The 14409-nt window shown below is 52.7% G+C and overlaps 1 pseudogene; it reads right to left on the bottom strand.

Moving 5' to 3' along the window:
* Positions 1-14409, bottom strand: part of LOC140418111 (small glutamine-rich tetratricopeptide repeat-containing protein beta-like) — a 198205-nt pseudogene that overhangs the window by 11151 nt on the left and 172645 nt on the right.

The raw sequence follows: 14409 nt of genomic DNA, 5'->3' as shown, positions 1-14409 counted from the left end.
GCCAGTGCAGACTCGATGGGCCGAATGGCCTCCTTCTGCACTGTAAATTCTATGAAAATGGCGGGAGGTACGTAATGGTAAGTGGTAAGCTGCAAGGGGAGAGGGTGGTGCTGGTCAATGTGTATGCCCCGAATTGGGACGATGCGGGTTTTATGCGGCGCATGTTGGGCCGGATCCCGGACTTGGAAGTGGGGGGGCCTGATAATGGGGGGGACTTTAACACGGTGTTGGATCCGGCACTGGATCGCTCCAGGTCTAGGACGGGTAGGAAGCTGGCGGCGGCTAAGGTGCTGAGGGGGTTTATGGACCAGATGGGAGGGGTGGACCCTTGGAGTTTTGCAAGGCCGGGGGCTAGGGAATTTTCATTCTTCTCGCATGTTCATAAGGCTTATTCCCGAATCGACTTTTTTATTATGAGGAGGGCGCTGATTGCGAAAGTAGAAGACCTCGAGTACTCTGCGATAGCCATTTTGGATCATGCCCCGCATTGGGTAGACCTAGAGCTGGGGGAGGAGAGGGACCAGCGCCCGTTGTGGCACTTTGAGGTGGGGCTGCTGGCGGACGAGGAGGTGAGTGAGCAGGTCCGAGGAAGCATAGAGAGATACCTGGAGGCCAATGATAACGGGGAGGTCCGAGTGGGGATGGTATGGGAGGCGCTGAAGGCGGTGGTTAGGGGAGAGCTGATCTCATTAGGGCCCACAAGGAGAGGAGAGAGCAGAGGGAGAGGGAGAGGCTGGTGGGGGAGATGGTGAGGGTAGACAGGAGGTATGAGGAGGTGCCTGAGGAGGGACTGTTGAGGGAGAGGCCTAGCCTCCAGGCCGAATTCGACCTGTTGACCACCAGGAAGGCGGAGGCCGGACGGTTTCCCGGTAGAATTCTACAAGAAATATGTGGACCTGTTGGGCCCCTTTGCTAGTTTGGACCTTCAATGAGGCAAGGGAGGGGGGGGGGGGGGGGGGGGGCGGGCCTTGCCCCCGACGATGTCCCGGGCACTGATCTCCTTGATCCTGAAGCGGGACAAGGATTCCCTGCAGTGTGGGTCTTACAGGCCGATTTCGTTGTTAAATGCAGATGCCAAGGTGCTGGCGAAGGTCTTAGCCACGAGAATTGAGGATTGTGTGCCGCAGGTGATCCACGAAGACCAGACGGGGTTCGTGAGGGGGAGGCAGTTGAACACGAATGTGCGGAGGCTCCTGAACGTTATTATGATGCCGGCGAGGGAGGGGGAGGCGGAGATAGTGGTGGCGATGGACGCTGAGAAGGCCTTCGATAGGGTAGAGTGGGGGTACTTGTGGGAGGTGCTGAAGAGGTTCGGGTTTGGGGAGGGGTTTGTCAGGTGGGTTAGGCTGTTGTACGAGGTCCCGATGGCGAGTGTGGCCACGAACAAGAGGAGTTCTGAGTACTTTCGGTTGCATCGAGGGACGAGGCAGGGGTGTCCCCTGTCCCCCCTGCTCTTCGCACTGGCGATTGAACCCCTGGCTATGGCACTGAGGGAGTCGAGGAACTGGAGGGGGTTGGTGCGGGGTGGGGAGGAGCATAGGGTGTCGCTCTATGCGGACGACTTGCTGCTATATGTGGCGGACCCGGTGGGGGGAATGCCGGAGGTAATGAGGATCCTCAGCGAGTTCGGGGACTTATCAGGGTACAAGCTCAACATGACGAAGAGCGAGTTGTTCGTGGTTCACCCAGGGGACCAGGAGAGGGGGATTGGCGAGCTCCCACTAAAAAGGGCAGAGAGGAGCTTCAGGTAATTGGGTGCAGGTGGCCAGGAGCTGGGGGCCCTGCATAGACTTAATTACACGAGGCTGGTGGAGCAAATGGAGGAAGAGTTCAAGAGGTGGGACACATTGCCGCTATCCCTGGCGGGTAGGGTGCAGTCAGTTAACATGACGGTGCTCCCAAGGTTTCTGTTCCTGTTCCAGTGCCTCCCCATGTTTATCCCAAAGGCCTTCTTTAGGCGGGTCAACAGGAGCATAACGGGGTTTGTGTGGGCACGAGGGACTCTGTGGGTGAGAAGGGTGTTCCTGGAGCGGAGTAGGGATGGGGGGGGCTGGCACTGCCCAACCTCTGTGGGTTCTACTGGGCCGCCAATGCGACGATGGTGCGCAAGTGGGTGATGGAGGGGGAGGAGGCTGGAGACGGCGTCTTGTGAGGGTACGAGTCTGGAGGCGCTGGCAACGGCGCAGCTGCCGCTCCCTCCAATGAGGTATACCACGAGCCCGGTAGTGGCGGCTACCCTCAAAATCTGGGGGCAGTGGAGGCGGCACAGGGGGGAAGTTGGGGCCTCGGTGTGGACCCCAATACGGGGTAACCACTGGTTTGTCCCAGGGAGAATAGATGGAGGGTTTTCAGGGTGACACAGGGCAGGGATATGAAGGTTGGGGGACCTGTTTGTGGACGGGAAGTTCGTGAGCCTGGCTGAGCTGGAGGAGAAATATGGGCTCTCCCGGGGAACACCTTTAGATATTTACAGGTAAGGGCGTTTGCCAGGCGGCAAGTGGTGGAATTCCCACGGCTGCTGCCAGGCACAGTACAGGACAGGGTGCTTTTGGGGGGGTGGGTTGGAGTGGGGAAGATCTCGGAAACTTACCAGGTGATGCAGGAGGAGGAGGAGGCCTTGGTGGTGGAGCTCAAAGGTAAGTGGGAGGAGGAGTTGGGAGAGGAGATCGAAGAGGGGACGTGGGCAGATGCCCTAGGGAGGGTGATCTCTTCGTTTTCGTGCGCGAGGCTCAGCCTCATACAGTTTAAGGTGCTGCACAGGGCACACATGACCGGGACAAGGATGAGCCGGTTCTTTGGGGGTGAGGACAAGTGTGTTTGGTGCTCAGGGAGCCCAGCAAATCACACCCATATGTTCTGGGCATGCCCAGCGCTGGAAGAATTTTGGAAGGGCGTAGCGAGGACGGTGTCGGGGGTGGTAGGATCCAGGGTCAAGCCGGGCTGGGGCCTCGCAATATTTGGGGTTGCAGGGGAGCCAGGAGTGCAGGAGGCGAAAAAGACCGGTATTCTGGCCTTTGCGTCCCTGGTAGCCCGGCGAAGGATTCTTCTTCAGTGGAGGGATGCGAGGCCCCCAAGCTTGGAATCCTGGATCAACGATATGGCGGGGTTTATCAAATTGGAGAGGGTGAATTGGAGATTGGTCAGTGGCAGCAGCAACCCGGGGGAGGGAGGGGGGGGTTCTATTTTATTTTTGTTTATTTACCTTGGGGGATCTGAGGGGGTGTATATATTTGCTATGTTTGCTTTGTGTTAATTCGGGGTGTTAATTTATTATTTATGTATAGGGGGAGGGGGGCACGGGGGTTGTTTTACTTTGTTCTGTATTTAATTCTGTTGGGTTCCTTTTTCATTCTGTTGTTGATATTTTGTGAAAACCTCAATAAAATTTAATGAAAAAAAAAGAATATTACCTCAAGTCTGCAGCCAGGCCACCGTTACAATGTGGTGTAGGCATCCAGCATCACTAGTAAAATACCAGTGGTGGCAAGAGGAGGCCCTTGAGCATGCATTAATTGGTCACTTTAGGGCCTCAGGTGTCCTAGGGTGACAGGTTGTCCAACACCTAGCTTGCCACTGGTACAATTCCAGCAGAGATGGTGGGCAATGTACACGCCATCCCTGCTTTGCTGCTACCTGCACCTCTCCTGCACCCACCAGCTGGCTCTCTGGGGTGTAGAATTCCAGCCGTTAACTCTGTTTCTGCCTTTGCAGATCTTGCCCAACCTGCTGAGTATTTCCAGCATTTTCTGTTTTTATTCCCACTTTTGATCCATCTAAACTCAAAATACACCATCCTACAATGCCTTTCCTGTCTTTGCATGCTCACTATGCTGAAAACCAAACACATCGGACAGTCTCCTAATCCTACGTAATCCTTTCCAAGGATATTAAATGTGTGGAGCTCTTTATCTCAGTAAATCTTCCTTACTTCCTGTACTCCCCATGCTTTTAAAACCAAGCTAATGGCCACTAAATCACTACTTCTTGATTGACTTAATTTCTTTACAGCATTGATAGTGCACTGCATTATGGGCCTTGGTTCTTCTCAGTTATTTTCTCCATGGAACATAATTTCTTGAATCATGGGAATGGAAAAATGTTGAAGGCAGATACGTAATAAAAGAAAGTGAAAGCTTCTCTACAATTCTGGAGTCCAGTCAAAATTAAGATCCTGATATGTTTAAGGTCATATATATCACAACTCTGGCCTCTTAGCTGATTAATAATGTCCGTTTATGTTCATCAGACTTTGCTGCGGCTTTTCCTGTTCTCGGTGGTACTTACATGAATAAAAGGTGAGGGGACATGTAAGGCTGACAAAGCAGATGTGTCAGGACAACTGCTGCATGTTTGGTGCATCATTTCCTCCTCTGTAATCAGAGAGAATATTTGACTGCTCTATAATCTCTAACTTGTCCAGAATCTCGGGCGAAATTCTCCCGAAACGGCGCGATGTCCGCCGACTGGCACCCAAAACGGCGCCAATCAGACGGGCATCGCGCCGCCCCAAAGATGCGGAATGCTCCGCATCTTTGGGGGCCGAGCCCCAACATTGAGGGGCTAGGCCGACGCCGGAGGGATTTCCGCCCCGCCAGCTGGCGGAAACGGCCTTTGTTGCCCCGCCAACTGGCGCGGAAATGACATCCCCGGGCGCGCATGCGCGGGAGCATCAGCGGCCGCTGACAGTTTCCCACGCGTGCGCAGTGGAGGGAGTCTCTTCCGCCTCCGCCATGGTGGAGACCGTGGCGGAGGCGGAAGGCAAAGAGTGCCCCCACGGCACAGGCCCGCCCGCGGATCGGTGGGCCCCGATCGCGGGCCAGGCCACCGTGGGGGCACCCCCCCGTGGCCTGATTGCCCCGCGCCCCCCCCCAGGACCCCGGAGCCCGCCCACGCCGCCTTGTCCCGCCGTTCAAAAGGTGGTTTAATCCACGCCGGCAGGACAGGCAATTTATCGGCGGGACTTCGGCCCACCTGGGCCGGAGAATCGAGCGGGGGGCCCGTCAACCGGCGCGGCCTGATTCCCGCCCCCGCCGAATATCCGGTGCCGGAGACTTCGGCAACCGGCGGGGGCGGGACTCACGGCAGGCCCCGGCGATTCTCCAACCCGGCGGGGGGGTCGGAGAATGACGCCCCTCAAATTTAGTAATTAATTCTTAAACTGTACTGAAAAACTAAGCCCTGAAAGAATCACAATTGAATTATTACAAATGAAAGAATCAATTTTTACTAAGAGACCGTTCTTGCTCTCTCCTCGCAAACCACACATATTGGTATCATTGTACTTGTGGGTACTCTTCTGAGTTCCATTATTGCCTTAAAGCTCGGAGTGACCACTCTCCTATGTATTTTTCGGTGTGCAAACAGACTTTAGTTTGTGATGGATAACCTCCTGTCATTCATAACTGGCAAAAAAAATCTATCTTTCTTTATCAGGTTTCCAAGATTATGCCTGGTAATAAAATTGTACATCTGCTGTTCCTTCAATCAGACTTTGCAATTGACACAAAGACACTATCTGATTTTGTGGCAAACAATCTGCAGTAACACATACCATAACAAATCAGATTGGGAACTGGGCAACAGAGCTAAATTGAACCTAGAATCAGATTTGCCTATGCTTAAGGCAAAGTTAAGAATGTGCAGGGTTACGGGAAGAAGGTGGGGGACAGGTACCAAGCGAGTTGCTCATTTGGAGAGTCGGTATCGACATGATGGGTCATAAGGCCTAATTCTGTGCTGTAACAATTCTGTTATTCTGTTATGGAACTGGTAACAGTTCAGATAATATTTGATTTGTGACTTTAAATATAATGATCAGTTGTGCACACCTTCTGCTGTGAATTTGGCTTACAATTATACAAATCAAACCACTGCTACTACTTCAATGGAGCAAGTGAGAAGGCAAATGGCTGCTCTATGTACAACCAAAACAATAACAATTTCTGGTTAACTATTAGAAACCCAGGGCAGCACGGTGGCGCAGTAGGTTAGCACTGCAGCCTCACGGCGCTGAGGTCCCAGGTTCAATCCCGGCTCTGGGTCACTGTCCGTGTGGAGTTTGCACATTCTCCCCGTGTTTGCGTGGGTTTCGCCCCCACAACCCAAAGATGTGCAGGGTAGGTAGATTGGCCACGCTAAATTACCCCTTAATTGGAAAAAATGAATTGGGTATTCTAAATTTATTTTAAAAAACTATTAGAAATCCAGAAAGAGGCATTCAACCCTTGCACTGAACTTGGAATATTATGGCCGCTATTCTCCCCCCCACGACGGGTGGGAGAATCGCCGGGCGCCGTGCAAATCACGGCATGCCGCCGCGACTCCCGCACGCGATTTTCCCACCCCCTGGAAACCAGCGGCGCGCGATTCACACCGGGCCGCTCGGAGAACCGGCGAGCAGCGATTCTCCAGCCCGAATGGGCCGAGCGTCCGCTACGACACGACAGGCTCCTGACGGCGCCGTCCACACCAGTCGCTGCTGGCGAGAACTCTGCGGGAACGCTGGGGGGCGGCCTGTGGGGGAGGGAGGGGGGCTCCTTCACCGGGGTGGCCTCCGAAGGGGTCTGGCCCGTAATCGGGGCCCACCGATCGGCGGGCCAGCCTCACCCCCCCGGGCCTACCTCCTTCCGCGCGTGGCCCCAGGACACCGTCGCCATGTTGGTGAGAGGCCGGCATGCGTAAGATGTTCCTCGCGCATGCGCAGGATGGCGCGGCTCAACTGCGCATGCACAGGATTGGGCTGCCCCGACTGCGCATGCGCGGGTTGGCGTAAGGACGCTGGAGTGCCGTGAACCGCTCCAGCGCCGTGCTGGCCCCCACGTGCCCGGGCCCTATTCGTGACATCGTGAAACGCGACGGCGTTCACGACGGCGCGAACACTTGGCCGCCATATCGGAGAATCACCCCCTATATGTTCTCTGGCTAAATAATGATTGGTATTTATCTATTTTCAGTAGTATTCGGCGGTGCCTGTGGGATGTTTTTGCAGGCCTAAAATGAGTCAGATGCTGGGTAAAACCATTTCACCCCACATCAACAAGGAGATTTAACTCTATCTTCAAAAGAATGGCCCTGAATTCCTTCCAGTTGTATCTCATTACCTGTGGTGAACCACTGTAATAGGAGATGTAATGTAGGACCTGCACTACAGGTTCGCCGGTAGCTCCTGCCGGCTAGCTCCGCCCATGAAGAACTGTATAAATATGCATGACCTCCAGTGCCCTGCCATTTCACCAGCTGCAGCAGGAGGCCACGCATCTGACAGTAATAAAGCCGCAGTTGTACCCAACTTTAGTCTTTGTGCAATTGATCGTGCATCAATTTATTACAGTCAGATTTTCCACAGAATGGATATCAGAATTAGGCCTGATCGCCTGCAGCTGGATCTGCACTCGCCCGACGCCAGAAAAGACTTTACTCACTGGCTAGCATGTTTTGAGGCCTATATCAAGGCTGCGGACCCCGAGCCAACGGAGGCTCAGAAGATAAACGTCCTGTACTCCAGACTGAGCTCCAGCGTGTTCCCGTTGATCCAAGACGCCACGAATTACACAAAAGCAATGGAACTCCTTAAGGAACACTACGCGCAAAAGGTGAACACGCTCTTCACCAGGCATGTACTCGCCACCCGCTCGCAACTACCTGGTGAGTCCATCGAAGACTTCTGGCGGGCCCTAATTCTACTCGTCCGGGACTGTGACAGTCAGGCCGTTACGGCGGCCGAACTCGCAAATCTCCTTATGCTCGATGCCTTCGTGACGGGGATTGCGTTGGACCGCATCCGAGAACGATTACTGGAAGGGGCCACGCTCGAACTGGCGGAGACGAAAACCTTGGCGCTCTCCATGACGGTCGCATCCCGTAACGTACAATTGTACCACTCCCGCCACACTGCCCATCCTTCTACTCCTTGCTACCCCTCCTGGACCCGCCCACGACCTCCTCAGCCGGGGCCCTGCCTCCCCAATATGCCTGTGCCGCACGCCGATCCGCGCACCTCGGCATCCCCGCTGCTACTTCTGCGGTCAGCAGAAGCACCCCCGCCAACACAGTTTGTAAAGCCTGCAGTAAAAAGGGCCACTTCGCGGCTGTGGGCCAGGCCCGCGCAGTCGCTGCAATCGCACCCGCTATCGCCCCCTCCCCCACGCCAGGCGCACAATGGGAGCTGCCATCTTCTCCTCCCGGGTCCATGTGCGACCAATGGGCGCCACCATCTTGTCCCCCTTCGGCCATGTGCGCCCCATGGACGCCGCCATCTTGTCCCAAACCACAATGTGCGCACCATGGGCGTCGCCATCTTGTCCCGACCCCACAATGTGCGCGCCGTGGGCGCCGCCATCTTGTCCCCCACAGGGTCTCCGGACATCCCGACATCGGAACCGCTCACGCTCGCCACCCGAAGCATCCGATGGCTACCTGCAGCTCGCTTCGATGACGCTGGACTAATCTCGCCCGCACAACCTGGCCACCGCGTCGACGACGGTTAAAATCAACGGCCATGCGACCTCGTGCCTGCTGGACTCCGGGATCATCGAAAGCTTTGTTCACCCAGACACGGTAAGGCGCTGCTCCCTCGCGGTCCACCCTGCCAATCAAAGCATCTCCCTAGCATCCGGATCCCACTCCGTCCTGATCCGAGGCTTTTGTACAGTCATCCTCACGGTCCAGGGCGTAGAATTTAGTAACCTCCGCCTCTATGTCCTTCCTAATCTCTGCGCAGCACTCCTGTTGGGCCTGGACTTGCAGTGCAACCTCCAGAGCCTCCCCCTCAAATTCAGCGGGCCCTTCTTACCATTTGTGGCCTCGCGACCCTCAAGGTCGATCCCTCCTTCCTTTTTGCGAATCTAACTGCGGATTGCAAGCCGTTGCCACTAGGAGCTGACGGTACAGCACCCAGGACAAGACCTTCATCAGGTCCGAAGTCCAGTGACTGCTTAAGGAGGGTATTATCAGGGCCAGCAACAGCCCATGGAGAGCCCAAGTGGTAGTGGCGAGAAACACAGGATGGTCGTGGACTACAGCCAGACCATCAATCGGTACACGCAGCTCGACACGTACCCCCTCTCATGCATATCTGATATGGTCAATCAGATTGCGCAGTACCTGGTCTTCTCAACAATTGACCTGAAATCCGCCTACCACCAGCTCCCCATCCGGAAGTCGGACCGGCCATACACTGCCTTCGAGGTGGACGGTCGCCTCTACCGCTTCCTTAGGGTCCCTTTCGGTGCCATGAACCTGGCTGCTGCTGCCTTCCCCTGGTGAGCCATCTCCCTCAACAGTATCCAAAGCGGTATATCTGTTTTGCAGGGAGATGACCGCAGAGGACACCTGCACTTCCTTCCTACTCTTGCTCTGTCTTTTGGTCACCCATTTTCTATCTCCCTCAGTACCTTTCACCTGCGGTGTGACCAACTCGCTAAACGTGCTATCCACGACGTCCTCAGCATCGCCATGTCCATGTCCATGTCAAGCTCTTTACACACCTCTGGTCAACACCACACCAGCCTGGTCCTGTGGCGCCTTGCATCATTGTTTGGGCCGTACTGTATTCAGTCCCACATAAACGCTGTATGTGCCTGACCCTTATACTACACCTCACCCTGAGCCTTTATCCAATTTATATGACACCAGTTTACTTCATGTCTTACATTGTAACCAATGTCAAGCATTTGCATTGGTTCTTTAATACTTGAGGCATGATCAATTTGGCTGGAGACGAAGTTGAATTCAAACTGAGGCTTTCTTAGTCTCTGAAGTGTGGCCTCCTACAGCAGCTGACAAAATGGCCACGCATATTTATAACCCGGTTCCTGGGCGGAGCTAGCATGCAGGGGCCCAGGTGATCCTGTAGTGCAGGTTCTACCGTACAACCCTTAATATAGGAACACAGTGGTTTACCGCAATACTGCATTGTCACTACTACAATTTACTCACTACCCAACTCCCCCCTTCAAATACTTCAATTTACAGCTTCTGGCAGTCTGGAGGCTTTACAACACTTTCATATTTTGTTCGCTGTTCTGTCAGACAAATGGTAGGCTCTTTTAGTTCTGGTTCTTGCTTTGAGGGTAGACTGGCATTCAGGACCTTCCTTAATAGTTACCCACTGTGCAATGGGAGTGGCCAATCTATGAAGACTGTCTGACGGTGCCCTCTGCTGTGTCCATCTGGTAGGACTGGAATTGGCCCTTGGTCTGTTCAAAGACCCGAGATCCGGAATCCATGAGGTGGATTCTCTGCTGCTAGTAGTAGGGTTCCTGATCCGCCGGATAACGGAGGGTCAGCACTTATCCTGTTCTGATGCTCTGGTCCCCCACAGGCGGCGGCAGCAAGCTACACGCCCCGTGCTGGCGGAAGGATGCAAATGGTTCATTTCATCGTATTAACAGGGTAGTAGTCTGATTCTTCACCATCCCCCTGTGATGTCCCGGCCCACTCGGCCGGGATTCATGTTGGCGTGATTTGGTTCAAGCATGGTCCTGCTGCAGTGACCCCGTTGAGAGTCAAGGAGGTAAGTCCATCATAGTGATGCCCTTGCATTGTGGGGCGGGGGTGGCAGCCGCTGGACCACGGCATTGGGCTGCCTGCTCAAAATAGCGGCCTGATACAGCGAATCCAAACAGGCACTGCTCCGAACGCCAGCACAGATCAGGAGTGATTCGACTCCAGCGGGAGAACTTAGGGCTGGATTCTCCGATTCCAACGCCAAAATCGCATTCGTCGATTGGCCGGAGAATCTGTTTTGATCCCAAAATCGGGGGCGGCACCATTTTTAGGACGCTCTGCCCCCTCCAAAGTGGCGTCATTGGTGAGCACGCGCACGCCGTTGGGGCGGCCTCAGGACGTAACCTGAAGACGATCCCCCGATGCTCCGCCCCCGATGGGCCGACTTCCCGAAGGCGTGGGGCGCGTGTGGTCTGAGGTTTCGTCAACCTCGCGAGGTGACTGCTGATTGGGTCCAACGGCGCCAAAGTCGGGGGAGGGAGCCGTTCTGCTGGCCGGCGGTCTTTGGCAGGGGCGACTGGTAGGGGGTGGTCCGGGGATGGCGAGGAGGGTTACGGGGGTCATTATCTGGCAGGCTGGTTCCGTGCGCAGCCGGCGCCATGTTGTGTGGCGCGACCGCCGCTGGTTGCCGCCATGCGCATGCGTGGCCACGGACTCGGCAATTCCCCGTCCGTATCTGCAGGTAAAGCCGGGGGCTTTACGCTGCGCGGCTGCTAGCCCCCCCCACCTGATGGAGGATCGGTGCAGTTGTTGCGCCTTTTTGTCTGGCGTAAACGCCACTGTTCTCACGCCAGCATCAGCACTTCGTCTGGAAAACGAAGAATCCAGCCCATGTTTTTTTTTTCCTTTAAAGGAACAGACAAAAAATTGGGTTAAACACGAGCTACAACCCTGGTCTGTGTGTGCTACTCTGCTGCTCTAATTCTAATGTGTGCTGTGAAGGTCACAGTTGATGAGCGTCCACTAGCCATCCCTGCACTTGCAGGTCAAAAAGTCTCTCTCTGACATTGCTGGAAGCAAGTCGTAAGTCAGCAAAGCCGCAGTAGAAAAGGAAACAGCACAACTACTTTCACCTAACCTGCAGGACCAAGAATCTCCAAGCCAACTGCCAAAGTCAGCACTACCGGAATCACCCAACTTAATGGTTGCTGTATTTCACCAATTGCTGCTCACACAAAGTCAAAGACTGAGTTGTATATATTTTTAACATTTATTTTTGGACTCACTTCTCATTTCTAATTTGTGTGCATGTGTGTTGCGATTTTATTATTTTCTTGTCGTGTTTTTGTAACTAAAAAACTCATTCTTTCTTGAACCCAAGGAAGCTTCGTAAGAAGTCTTACAACACCAGGTTAAAGTCCAACAGGTTTGTTTCGAATCACTAGCTTTCGGAGTTCAGCTCCTTCCTCAGGTGAATGAAGAGGTGGGTTCCAGAAACATATATATAGACAAATTCAATGATGCAAGATGATACTTTGAATGCGAGTCTTTGCAGGTCATTAAGTCTTTACAGGTCCAGACGGAGCAACTGGACAGAGGGATAATCACTGGTTAAAGAGGTGTGAATTGTCTCAAGCCAGGACAGTTGGTAGGATTGCACAAGCCCAGGCCAGATGGTGGGGGTGAATGTAATGTGACATGAATCCAAGGTCCTGGTTGAGGCTGTACTCATGTGTGCGGAACTTGGCTATAAGTTTTTGCTCGGCGATTCTGCGTTGTTGCACGTCCTGAAGGCCGCCATGGAGAACGCTTACCTGAAGATCAGAGGTTAATTGGTGTTTCTGTGTGATTCCCAGTCCCATTATCTGATGAACTACCTACAGCAAAGGAACCATGTTTTTGAAATAACCCGTGAGATGGATTTATCTGAGAAAATGATGATGGTTACTGTCATGATGGCATTGTATTGGTCACTGAGATTTTGAATCCAGTAATGAACATATTGATGGTCGATTCCTTCAAGTGTGCAGTTTTGGACAGTGGTTGCCCATCTAGTGTGTGGTGTGGATTGGCACAACTGCTATATGGAGTTTGTTGAGGAGGCAGACCAGCGGATGGTCAGGGAGTATGAAAGCACCACCTGCTTCAGGTTCGGAGATGACAATACATTAACATCCTCCCTTCTAAGAATACAGGGATCAATTTGTTTATCCGTACTGATGTGGTTTCTCACAAGATTCCGCTGTTGTTAATTCGATCTGCGATGAAAAAGGCTCAGATGGCATAAGATATGAAGAATGATTGAGCTATAGTGTTTGGAAGACATGTGGATCTGCATTTTACTCGATCAGGCCATTACAGCTTATCACTGAGGAAGCCAGAGATTTCTCATCAAAAGATTCGTGAAGTTTTGTTAACCACTGAGAAGAAGAATTTGGGAGACAAAAGGATAATCTGGAAATTACAAAAACAGTTTGCTCATCCAAAGCCACATAAACTGCAGACTCTATTTCGAAATTCAGTAGTACTTGATAAAGGGTAAGATGACCTTATTGAACATATCGCTGTTCAATGCGAAATCTGCATTTAATACTGCACAACACCACTGCGTCCTGTTGTGAACCTGCCATTAGCCAGGGAGCTTACCAATGCAGTGGCAATGGACTTGAAAGTTTAGGACAAGGATAGGGCAATTTATATACTACACTTCATAGATATGGATACCAGATTTAGCCTATCTATCTACTGTGATACATGGTAAAGACAAACAGACCATTGATAAGGTAATGGAAAAATGGGCGGGAACAGCATTGGGAACACCAACGGAATTCCTGACAGATCATGGAGGAGAATTTTCCAATGAGGAATTTTAAGCTATGTACGAAAACCTAAACTTTGTAATTATGCACATGACAGCTGAGAGCCCATTTAGTAATGGTCTTTGTGAAAGAAGCCATGTGGCAATGGACAACATATTACATAAAATATTGGTTGATGGACCAGATTGCAAATGGTTGTGGGATACAGTCCATACCAGTTGGTATACGCAAGAAGTCCAAAGTTGTCTTCCATGCTATCAGATGCTTCCCCTACTTTAGAAGGGACTAGCATTAGTTCTACTTTTTCTGCTCGTCTAAATGCCTTGCATGCAGGGAGAAAAGTATTCATTAAAGCCGAGGTTTCAGAGAGAATTCTGTGAGCACTACAGCACCACATAAGGCCATCAGGGATACAATTTCAGCAAGGGGATTATAAATGAAAGGCCAAAAAGAGTGGAAAGGACCTTGCAAGGTAATAGAGAGTAATAGAAAGTAGTAAGTGGTACAACACGGAAATCAAATTGTTCGGGTACATTCTTTGCAGTTGATTTGTACTGACTATACATTCACAGGTCCATGCACTGGGTAGTCATGAGGGGCAGATGACAGGAGACACAAGGTTGACAGGCTATGAACAGAGTATTGTGAGGTGCAGGATGATGCTATTTGTTCAAAAGGGCAACTACCTAAAGTGGGCACAAAGGTAACATACATGCCAGAAGGGACCAGAGTGTGGAGGGAGGCTACTATAACAGGGACAGCAGGGAAAACCTCTGGAAAATACAAATATGGTTAAATGTGCAGGAGGTCAGACAAAGGCAAAATCTGTGGGTTGGAAAAGTTATGTAAAAATGTGGAAAGCAAAAAGTGGAGTATCAGTTCTGACAATGGACCAGAAAGTATGCATGAACCCCGAAAAATATTGCAAACTTGCAGACCTGGGGCGAGAGTCTCCGACCACCCGCCGGGTCGGAGAATCGCCGGGGGCTGGCGTGAAACCCGCCCCCGCCGGTTGCCGAATTGTCCACCACCGGATATTCGGCGGGGGCGGGAATCGCGGCGCGCCATTTGGCGGGCCACCCCCCGCGATTCTCCGGCCCGGATGGGCCGAAGTCCCGCCGCTAAAATGCCTGTCCCGCCGGCG

Source organism: Scyliorhinus torazame, chromosome 5, assembly GCF_047496885.1.
Source record: "Scyliorhinus torazame isolate Kashiwa2021f chromosome 5, sScyTor2.1, whole genome shotgun sequence".
Lineage (NCBI taxonomy): Eukaryota > Metazoa > Chordata > Chondrichthyes > Carcharhiniformes > Scyliorhinidae > Scyliorhinus > Scyliorhinus torazame.
This window is presented reverse-complemented; position numbering and strand designations above follow the sequence as displayed.